The 11,287-nt window shown below is 42.2% G+C and overlaps 1 long non-coding RNA gene across 1 annotated transcript; it reads right to left on the bottom strand.

Moving 5' to 3' along the window:
• Window positions 1-1,077: 1,077 nt before the first annotated feature.
• On the bottom strand, window positions 1,078-2,109 carry LOC311122483. The gene is made up of 4 exons (XR_014612453.1): window positions 1,941-2,109; window positions 1,515-1,618; window positions 1,287-1,365; window positions 1,078-1,194 (listed from the first exon to the last, which is right to left on the bottom strand). It is a non-coding gene; the product is annotated as an uncharacterized lncRNA (long non-coding RNA).
• Window positions 2,110-11,287: the final 9,178 nt, after the last annotated feature.

Genomic DNA, 11,287 nt, shown 5'->3' on the forward strand with positions numbered 1-11,287 from the left:
CAGACGCTCTTATCCAGAGCAACTTACCGTTAGTGCATGTATATATATATACATGACTGTATGTAGCTTTGGATAAAAGCGTCCGCTAAATGGCATATTATATTATTATTATTAGGGGTGTAACGATTCGTTTTAACAACGATTCGATTTGTATCACGATTCGTGGCTGTCGATACGATTCAAGGACGATATTGGTTCATTTAGAACGATACGATCCGAAACGATTCAGTGACATGAAATCGATTCAGTAACCTTTTAGCCAAAAATTCAACCAGTGTGACTGAAATAAATACCTGGATACTGGACAGTGCAGGTGAAGTTTCCTAGATTCCTGTTTCTTGTAATGGAATCAGGTATCAATTAATTATAAATATAAATAAACAAGTAAATAACAATGAATGGCAAATGCATTCACATTTTATTTGAATAAAGTGCAAACAACACTTTAGGTTGAATTAACAGGAAGTTAAAATTGTCTGATCTCATTTTCAATATTCAATACATTTTCAATAAAAGTACAGTAAGTTCAACCAACATTTCAACAGTAGGTTTACCTGCTACTTCTTCTTTTGTTTTTCAACATAAAAATATTACAATATTAATATCAAAAATAAAGTGCAACTAACATTTCTTCAGGTTGAATTAACAGTAGGTTTACCTGCTACTTCTGCTTTTGTTTTTCAACATTACAATACAAATACAATATTAATATCAAAAATAAAGTGCAACCAACATTTCTTCAGGTTGAATGAGCAGTGGATGAACCTGCTACTACTCTCATTTTAATAAACAAACAAAATTCAACAAAAGATCAAGTGTAACCTACTAGGCTACTCTTCAATGACTACAGAATTTTTTTCAAAAATATCAACTGATCAACATGATCTGGCTGCAGAACATTTCTCTGTGCGTTGACTATGTCGCCAGCAGTACTAAAAACTCGTTCTGCTGGCACACTGGTGCCTGGAATGCACAGGTACAGTTTAGCAAGGGTGGAAAGTACAGGTAGCTCTTTCTCCTGAGATCTCCACCACTTCATGGCATTTTCAGTCAAAGGCAACGCATCTTTTGCTCGGTACTTTAACACCTCTGCTCTGGCTGTCTCGCTTGTGGATTTTCTTTCTCTTTGGGTGAAGGAATCGCCAAACAGCGCATCTAAGGCTTTCTTCTTACAAGGAGGTGACTCATTTGGAGCTACAATATAAGAAATATATTTCAAAATATAGTCATGTTTCTCATTAATACAAAACAACAACAACCTTTTATTGGTATCACATGAAACACACCTGTGGTCTCTTCATTGAATCCTGACAGCTTTGTGCTTGAGCTTCCCTCGTCTTCCTCCTGATTTCCCATTGCTTGCATCTATTGATGTAAGAATGTGTGAACTGTTCAAATTTCTGCTCTGTAATACTGCACACATAAATTTAGAGGAAGATAAAGAACAGATGAGATTTGAGAGAGGACAAATGAAAGGGGAGAAGAGAAAAGAGCAGAGGAAAGGGAAGAGTTACCTGGTGGGACACTTCTGCCTCAAAAACCAGTTTTGTGTAGACCTGTTCTCTGTCCTCTTTTTCCAGGTAGGGCAGTTCTTTAAATCGCGGGTCCAACGCTGATGCTGTTTAAAGAACAAGAATATTGCATTCATTGCATTATTAAATTAAGTTGACCTGAAATTGCAAGTGATGACCACCTCCTCATACACAAAATAGTCAGAAGATTAAACTTTAGTATGTTTAAAAGAAATGTGGCACAGTGATGATGTAAAGCCATCATGAACTAAGAATTGTATTGCAGATATCTTGTTTACTTTTCCATATGAAAAAACAACTCAAATTCAAACTTGAAAACGCAAAGGTGTGGCATTTTACAAATTAATACAGTCTAATAACCTAAAATATTAACCAAGTTGATTTTAATTAAGACTCCAAATTAATTACCTATGTTGAGAGCATCTTGGGTGCCTCTGTAGCGTGTGGAGAGGTCACTGGCCATCACCCTCTTAATCTCTGCAACCAGGGTTGAGTCGTCTTCGCATGGCTGTAGGTGTTTCAGCAGTTTTGCTTGAAGAGGAGCAATTACAGAGAGAGTTGGCTGGTCTTCTTCACACATCACATTGGTTGCCATTTTGACAGGACCCATCAACTGAACAATGTCATCCATGTTGGCAATATCACTCTCACTCAGCGTGCCTACATCTGTGACCCCCTTTCGTAGATCCTTGGACATCAGAGTTGCCATTATAGTTGGCTGTTGTTCCAAAAAACGTTCAAGCATTTCGAATGAACTGTTCCATCTGGTGATTATGTCTTGGATCAGTTTATGTATTGGTAAATCCATCAGAGTTTGTTTTTCCTGTAGGGCGTGACATGCAATCTGGCTGCGGTGAAAATATCCAACAATTTTTCGCACTTTCCCCAACAACCTGGAAGCACGGTCCACCCCCAAACCCTTCTGCGAGGCAAGGTTGAGTGTATGTGCAAAGCAGGTAATGTGTGGACTGAACTGGGCTTCTGCACCGGCCACAATCATATTCCTGGCGTTATCTGTGACGATGGCAGGATTCTTGTCGTAGATTTTCCACTCCATGCAGGCTTCACGCAGTAACGCGCCAATATTTTTACCAGTATGGGCTTCATTTAAAACTCCGGTTAGCAGAACAAAGGTCTTCATTTTCCACTCCGGATCAATGTGATGAGAGGTAATTGTCACATACCCTTGATTTGAACATGACGTCCAGCCATCTGTCGTTATCGCTACTCGTTCAGCTTGAGAAAGCGACAGCTTCACATCATTCTTAGTACTTTCGTACAATGCAGGAATAACCTTTTCTGAGAAGTGTGGTCGGCTTGGTATTGTGTACCTTGGCTCCAATGTTTGAATCATTTCACGGAATCCCGGATTTTCAACCACACTGTAGGGTCGCATGTCTTTGCAGATAAACTTGCCAATTGTTGCCGTGATGTTTTTCGCCCGAGCTGAGTTTTGGCCTAGTCTCTGACTAAACATGTAGGCGAGACCTGAGGCTTCTGCAGAGTTGACTTTACCTTTCGCTGCTGTAGCAGCGGGAACGCTGCAAGAGGTGCCTGGACGGTCGGTGTGGTGTGAAATCCCATGGCGCCTTAGTAGGTGGTTGGAGAGATTTGTCGTGTTGCCGTTGTACTTTACTTGACCTTTACATATCCTACAAACAGCGAGCGACTTATTTAGAACATCTCCGTCTTTGCAAAAGGCAAAGTGTTTCCACACACTGGACCGCAATGGTGGCTTGATAATTTCTCGCTCTTCGGCTTCTCCTCTTTCGTCCGCCATGCTATGTTTGGTTGTCTTTGCGCCTTTGCGCTGCTGTTGGCGCGATGACGTCACGGATAGGCAGACTGAATCGAGTAATGTTTAAAGCCTTTATCATTAAAAGTGCTAAGAAAAAACATCCACATAAAGTCTGACGTGCTTAAATCCAATGGGTTATTTCATAGTATCGATACAATCGATTTATTACATTTTAAAACGATGTTAGATCGATATATGTTGTCCAAAAGGCCAACTCGCCGAGCACAGATCGATGTAGTTGGATCATAGGAATATAAATCGATACATCGATGTAGTAGATGGATCGTTACACCACTAACTACTTTGTATCCTTATCTCTCTCACTCTCCTCCTACACTACTCACTCTGCCCCTACTCAGATGGTAATGCGCCGTCGCAACCTTCGCTCTCTCTCTCCCGCTACTCTCTCCTCTTCCATCCTATCATCTCTTCCCTCTGCTCAATCCTTCTCCCTCCAATCTCCTGATTCTGCCTCCTCAATCCTCCTCTCCTCCCTTTCTGCATCCTTTGACTCTCTATGTCCCCTATCCTCCCGGCCGGCTCGGTCCTCCTGCTCCGTGGCTTGATGACTCATTGCGAGCTCACAGAACAGGGCTCCGGGCAGCCGAGCGGAAATGGAGGAAAACTAGACTCCCTGCGGACCTGGCATCTTTTCACTCCCTCCTCTCTACATTTTCTTCCTCTGTTTCTGCTGCTAAAGCCTCTTTCTACCACTCTAAATTCCAAGCATCTGCCTCTAACCCTAGGAAGCTCTTTGCCACCTTCTCCTCCCTGCTGAATCCTCCTCCCCTTCCCCCTCTCTGTGGATGACTTTGTCAACCATTTTGAAAAGAAGGTTGACGACATCCGATCCTCGTATGTTAAGTCAAATGACACTGCTGGTCCTGCTCACACTGCCCTACCCTATGCTTTGACTTCTTTCTCCCCTCTCTCTCCAGATGAAGTCTTCCGACTTGTGACGGCCGGCCGCCCAACAACCTGCCCTATCACCTCCTCTCTTCTCCAGACCATCTCCGGTGACCTTCTCCCTTACCTCACCTCGTTCATCAACTCATCCTTGACCGCTGGCTATGTCCCTTCCGTCTTCAAGAGAGCGAGAGTTGCACCCCTTCTCAAAAAACCTACACTCGATCCCTCCAATGTCAACAACTACAGACCAGTCTCCCTTCTTTCTTTTCTCTCCAAAACTCTTGAGCGTGCCGTCTTTAGCCAACTCTCTTGCTATCTCTCTCAGAATTACCTTCTTGATCCAAACCAGTCAGGTTTTAAGACTGGTCATTCAACTGAAACTGCTCTTCTCTGTGTCACGGAGGCTCTCCGAACTGCTAAAGCTAACTCTCTCTCCTCTGCTCTTGTCCTTCTAGACCTGTCTGCTGCCTTTGATACTGTGAACCATCAGATCCTCCTCTCCACCCTCTCCGAGTTGGGCATCTCCGGCGCGGCTCACTCTTGGATTGCGTCCTACCTGACCGGTCGCTCCTACCAAGTGGCATGGCGAGAATCTGTCTCCGCACCACGTGCTCTCACCACTGGTGTCCCCCAGGGCTCAGTTCTAGGCCCTCTCCTATTCTCGCTATACACCAAGTCACTTGGCTCTGTGATATCCTCACATGGCCTCTCCTATCATTGCTACGCAGACGACACACAACTTATCTTCTCCTTTATCCCTTCTGATAAACGGGTGGCGAATTGCATCTCTGCATGTCTGGCAGACATATCAGTATGGATGACGGATCACCACCTCAAGCTGAACCTTGGCAAGACGGAGCTGCTCTTCCTCCCGGGGAAGGACTGCCCGTTCCATGATCTTGCCATCACGGTTGACAACTCTGTTGTGTCCTCCTCCCAGAGTGCGAAGAGCCTTGGCGTGACCCTGGACAACACCCTATCGTTCTCCGCTAACATCAAGGCGGTGACCCGATCCTGTAGGTTCATGCGTTTTTCTTTTGCAGTGGTTTGTGCGTTTAAATGCAGTGGGAATAGACTGACAACACGAAGGCTACCGTGCAAGCGCTATAGCGGTTATTAGGCCTACCGTATGAGGTGATTGCAAACTCCAAGAACAAATCGCGTAACATCCAATTGACCCGAAATAGTGAATCTACCCAAGCCAGGGCCGCCGCCGCATTCCGCGGCCCAGCTGTCAAACATTCAACAACTCAGAATTGGCTTCCTTTCAAAACTAAGTTCTGGGCAATGGATAGTCTCGCTGCTATGGTACAAATGCATCTATAAAATAAAAACAAAAGACTGCACTAAACTGTCCTTGTTGTCTGTTTCAGATAGGCCTATAGAGTGCCCTTTACATCTACGCCTAATTTAGGCTTTAACATACCATGTCATTCGTTGACAATAACAACAATGTATTGTCTTTCATCAGCGAAAAGGTTAGGGGCAGGCAACAAAACATGTATATATTTTGAGACTAAGATCCAGAGAATTGTGAATGCGCACGTTACGTGTTTACGCGAATGTGGATAGCGAATATATCCAACAAAGAGAACATCCTATTGGCTATAAATCACCTATCTGTCCCTAGATGTCTCAGTCGGTATATATTAGCAGCATATATCTTTGCTCTTAATACCCAGTTTATCTTTTGACACTTACCGACTTTGAACGGGTGAAACGCGTTTTTTATTGGCCGGAATCTCTTTCCATTCCCAAAAATCACACGGTTTAACAATACTTCGAAGACGCTGTTTTTCAGGAGGAGTTGGGATGCCAATAACCTCGGTTGTTTTTCCATGTCTTCACCAATAAGTCACCGCACTAGGTGACTTAGAGAGCGTATCAATGTTATCTTAATCTAAGCATTTCTTTAGTAATTTATCGGGTTACTGAGACCCATTCTCTACACAAGGAAACAATGTTGCTGTTTTCGACTGCCACAATTGGATAGCGGATTCTCCATTCACCAAAAGGGGACGGGCTGAAATTACGCTTGACGTCACGACGTATTCCAATTTTGGTGCTAGAGAAAGAGGCTTTGAGATGAGCTTGTTCAGAGAGCAAATATTTCAATAAAATAAAATGTAATTAATATGATTGTAGGCCTATGTGTATATTTGTAAAATAAATACAATTAAATAAGTGTTATGTATTTTAAAAACGTCAGAATGACACTCAAACGGACCATTATTATTTAACTTTCATGTTAGGCCTACTACTTCTGTTACTACTTCTGTCCAATAGAGATAGATAGAGGACTCTAGTGGCCAAAAGCCTGATCGTTTTAGCATGGGCAGCACCATTGAGGACTTTCACCATTTTGAAGTAGTGAACTGGATGGGACTTCCTAGGGGTTAAGGAAGGATCACAGAATTCCATCCAGGTCACCAAGAGGGATCAGCCAATGAATTATACTTGTGAGCAAACATTCCATAACTACAGGTGGCAGTAAATCGCCAACCTTGGCATTATATCTGTTCAAACAACACACTCCAGGTGGCAGTATGCACCCTTTCAGTTTGTTTACCAACTCATAGAAGTAGTAGAAGAAGAACATGGACTACTTCAAAATGGAGATGGCCTTAATGGCAGTGCCCGTGCTCTCACAGACGCCATAATGGGACAGATACAATGATGCCATGTCTATCTAAGTCTATGTTCTATCCAGCACTTATAGTCCTTGATTTTGTGCCATAGGTGGACAAAAAATGAGTTTTTTATTTTGACATGAGGTAAGCCGAGAGGAAGTGGGTCTACAACAGACCCACGTTTGTAAAGTCTGTTCAATAATATTATCCTTTAGATATTTTGTCTCAAATTACCCCTCTCATAATGACCAACCGCCCTGCCCACCGGCACATTAAGTTTAAATGGAATTGTATTTAACTTCTGGCTTCCCACGGACTGTTGTTGTGCAACCGAGTACATTTGAAAGCAACGCTAGTGTGTGTACTGTAAATACAGCTGCGTTGCTAAAAGTAACTAGTACATTGGGTGCAGTAGGTCTTTAGACTCTCCTGGAGGTGGTTTGTAAATCTTCCCTAGCGTGAGGTCATTTTTTTCTTATTTCTCGGGACTCTCGTTTGAGGTCAAGCAGGTCATAAACAGTTTCTCTGTATTGTAAAATTATGCTTTTGTTAATTCCATGAAGTTTGGACGTTGAAAGGGATTTGAATGCATTTCTCACTAAATGTATTGCTGCAAAGCAGATCAATCTATGGTGCTAGTTAGTCACTGCAGTAGATCATTCAAGAAAACAACGTCTTCCATGGCCAGTACTGTATAATCAATGATCTCACTAACCAAGCATCATTGGTTTAATTGGAACACAACACATCTCTGTTATGTAGTGGCTGTGTGAGCAATGACAGCTTTGTCAGAGTCCCATTACAATGAACTGGGAGTCTGTAGTTGTACATAGTGAAGCATTGAGGATGAGTAGAATGCCATCTTGGAGTGATGTCATAATGGGGTCATAAGAAGATAGAATCCTCTTGCCATTAGGCTAGAATCTTAGGTGGGAGAACATTCAGAGAGAAGGTTAGTTGGAGAAAGTCATCATATTGGTAAGTCATGTTTCTAAAATTGTTCCTAAAGTTATGGTGAATCTACTATAATGGAGAGGACGGTTTTAGGCAAATATGATAGAATTTCATATCACTTTGCGTAGCCTACTGCGAGTATCAAATTCCTGTCTTATGTTTAAATGAATATTTTCATGGTTAAATATTGGTATGCATTCATTTATCTAAACTGATTACTGTATAATCTAGATTACCGAACCTGAGAGTGATTTCTGATGAGATTGAATTGATTAGTACTGTCTTAAAACACATTTAACAGCATAGTGTACTATACTATAAACATTTTTGAAAAGATTTACACAAAATCTATAGTATAAAGAGAAGTTTGCATAATTGGTTGGTCACAGCTTGTTTAGTTTGGATACAGGGCTGTTTTATGGTGAGATGCAAAATAATGTGTTAGCGGCACTAGAAATGTAGGCATTGATGAAAGGCACCGCATAGGGTAAAAGGCTTTAATAGTAGTTTGAATGGCTATAGGGACACTGAGAGGTCATGTTTATTGGACATACTGTCACTATAATCACAGGATGCATAGCCGCGGGAAGTAGTTGTCACGATCGTCGGGAACAGAGGAGGACCAAGGCGCAGCGTGGAATGCGAACATATTTATTAATTGATGATCACACGAACAAAAACAAAACGAAAACGTGACGTCCCTGGTTACATTCACAAACCAACACGGAACAAGAAACCACACCAAATGAATGCCTAACGGCTACCTAAGTATGACTCCCAATCAGAGACAACGAGCTACAGCCGTCTCTGATTGGGAGCCACCCTGGCCAACATAGATATACAAAACCAGAACAAACACAAATGAAAACTCACACCCTGGCTCAACATACTAGAGTCCCCAGAGCCAGGGCGTGACAGTACCGAGTGGAGGACAGAGGAGCCTCTTAAAGAAGAAGTTACAGGTCTGTGAGAGCCAGAAATCTTGCTTGTTTGTAGGTGACCAAATACTTATTTTCCACCATAATTTGCAAATAAATTCATAAAAAATCCTACAATGTGATTTTCTAGATTTTTTTTCTCAATTTGTCTGTCATAGTTGACGTGTACCTATGATGAAATTACAGGCCTCTCTCATCTTTTTAAGTGGGAGAACTTGCACAATTGGTGGCTGACTAAATACTTTTTTCCCCCACTGTAAATGTAAATTCTGTCAATTTGGAATTTACGTTAATGTCAAATTAATCTTTGGCAATTGGGTAAAACATTTATGTGGAACTGTTAAAAGTGATTTGCTTAATTTCTTTTGATGTCGATGCTGTCTTTAGGTTGTTTAAGGATTTGTTTTCCATTAGCAGCATCCTGTAGGTTGCTAACATTTAGGAACTCTCTTTTAGAGCTCATTCGTATTGGAAGTGCACAGTATTGGTCAGGGCGACTTGCATGTTGAGGTGGGCCTGCTAAGGAAGGAGCTGAAGCAATTGGCCTGTATGGGGGAGATGAGATGGATAGAGAGACAGTCTCTGGAGATGAATAGAGAGATGGTGTTGAAGGAAGTGGAGAGGGACAGACTTGAGAGGATGAAGAGGGAGGAGAAGAAGGAGCATGCAAAAATAAATCAGATGAAGGATGAAGAGTTGCTGTTGATGGATATTAGAATGAGGGAAAGGGAGAGAGAGATGGAGGAGGAAAGGAGGAGGTTAATGGAGAAATCTGAGAGGCACAAGGTAGAGAAACAGATGGCGCTCCAGAAGAAAAGACAGGAGGAGAGAGACAAGTGGGAGATATCTGAAAAGAAGAGAGTGGAGGAATGGAAAGAGTTTTACTGGAAGGAAGAAGAAAACCGAAAGGAAGATGCATGGATGAAAGCAGAGAGGAAGGCAAAGAGAAAGGTGGAAGAAGCAAATAGAAAGGTGGAAGAAGCAAAGAGAAAGATGGAAGAAGCAAAGAGAAAGGTGGAAGAAGCAAAGAGAATGATGGAAGAAGCAAAGAGAACGGTGGAAGAAGCAAAGACAAAGGTGGAAGAAGCAAAGAGAAAGGTGGAAGAAGCAAAGAGAAAGATGGGAGAAGAACAACAGAGGCTGAAAAAGCAAGCCAGGCTAACGGAGACCCTGAGCGATAAAAAAAGAAGAGACGGGGAAGAGAGAAAGGAAGATGAAAATAAGTGTGTGAAGGAAGCAAGGGAAGGAGACAGGAGAGAGCTCCTGAAAGAAAAGAGACTAAGTGCAGAAGAAAATATGACACACATGGAGAAACAAATGAGAGAGCTGGAGGTCAAAGGTAAAAAGGAGAGGGAATAGACAGAGAATAAAGTGTGATATGTGAGGTTAGCTTCAACACCTTAACTTATACTGTCTGTTTCCCAACTCCCTCTCTCCCAGATTCCTCCATCTTCTCAGCTGGTGCTGAGGTCAAACAGACCCAGTGCAAAGGTCATCTTAGTTTACAGTTATTTTGTACATTGAAAGTGTTATACAACTGCACACATGGAGTGTGGTATTAACATCCTCCATTTTCCTTTGTCTTGTCAGATGTCTCCATGGTTACTGCAACTGAGTCAAAGACTCTGAACCCTCAGAAGGACCAGCCAGCAAAGTGCAAAGGTAAAGACCAGGGCCCGGTTTCCTGATAGCGATGGAACTTAAGCTTACTAGTGTTTTAACGATGTATCGTTTTTATAATGGCCGAAGATGTCAAAATTACAGACAGTGTAGCCTACAAATAGAAGTAAATTGACTGAACATGAAATTGATTTCAATATGATTGAAACATAGGCCTATACAGCCTACTGGATTTATTTTCTAATGCAGTCATCTCGGTTTTCAGTTGAAGCATATTTTTATCCTTCGCTTGTTGAATTGCAAAGATATTGGCAACTTTGTATTTGTAGTCAACTTCCTGTCGAAGTTATCGTAAGTCACAGAGTGACAGATAAACAGCTTGATTCTATGTTTAGCGGATGTCTTCTGTGTAGAAAGTGACGCGGAAGGGCAAAAAAGAATCTAACGACGCATTTAGCTGTCTGATATCAGTGGAGTTTTCTGGTTGAAACACCCTTCTTTCCACCCAATTTTGTTTTTATGTGATGACGTTGAATCAACATCTCTCTCTCTCTCTCTCTCTCTCTCTCTCTCTCTCTCTCTCTCTCTCTCTCTCTCTCTCTCTCTCTCTCTCTCTCTCTCTCTCTCTCTCTCTCTCTCTCTCTCTCTCTCAGAATTCTCTGTGTTTTCCACGAGCAGTCAAGGCGTGGCCAAGGTCCCCCAGGTTCTGCAGGTCAAAGTGAGTAAGAAAAGTGAGAGTGTCCAAAAGAAAGATGGGAATGACAAAGTAACAGCGCCAAAGACAGAGGCAGAGCTCCTTATGGACAAATTTGAGAGGATGGCAGAAGAGGAGAGAATTTGGCCTTGTCAGAAGGATAGGAGAGATAAAGACCAGGCCAAAGAGATAGAGGGAAAGAGAAAGGAGGA

The sequence above is a fragment of the Coregonus lavaretus genome (assembly GCF_964263955.1).
Source record: "Coregonus lavaretus genome assembly, contig: HAP1_SCAFFOLD_1251, whole genome shotgun sequence".
NCBI lineage: Eukaryota > Metazoa > Chordata > Actinopteri > Salmoniformes > Salmonidae > Coregonus > Coregonus lavaretus.